The sequence below is a fragment of the Asparagus officinalis genome, unplaced genomic scaffold, assembly GCF_001876935.1.
Source record: "Asparagus officinalis unplaced genomic scaffold, Aspof.V1 AsparagusV1_Un596, whole genome shotgun sequence".
In the NCBI taxonomy this organism is placed as follows: domain Eukaryota; kingdom Viridiplantae; phylum Streptophyta; class Magnoliopsida; order Asparagales; family Asparagaceae; genus Asparagus; species Asparagus officinalis.
Genome location: NW_017972858.1, coordinates 126,527 through 126,849, shown reverse-complemented (window position 1 = coordinate 126,849; position 323 = coordinate 126,527).

Sequence of the window (323 nt, the reverse complement as noted above, 5' to 3'; positions counted from 1 at the left end):
TGTAGTTAATATATATATATATATATATATATATATATATATATATATATATATATATATATATATATATATATATATATATATATATATATATATATATATATATATATATATATATATATATAGTTTGAAAACTCATTTTAGAAAGCGGTTTTGACCAAAAAATCCAACATTTATAAGGCATTAGCGTGTAACTGACACTAAAATCATGGGGTCAGGGCGTAACTGACTCATTGGATTTAGCCCACGTAGGTTGATTGGGTGTTTAAGACCGTTAGAGTCGAGCTTCATTTGGTGAGACGAGCCTCGCTGCATTGCGAGGC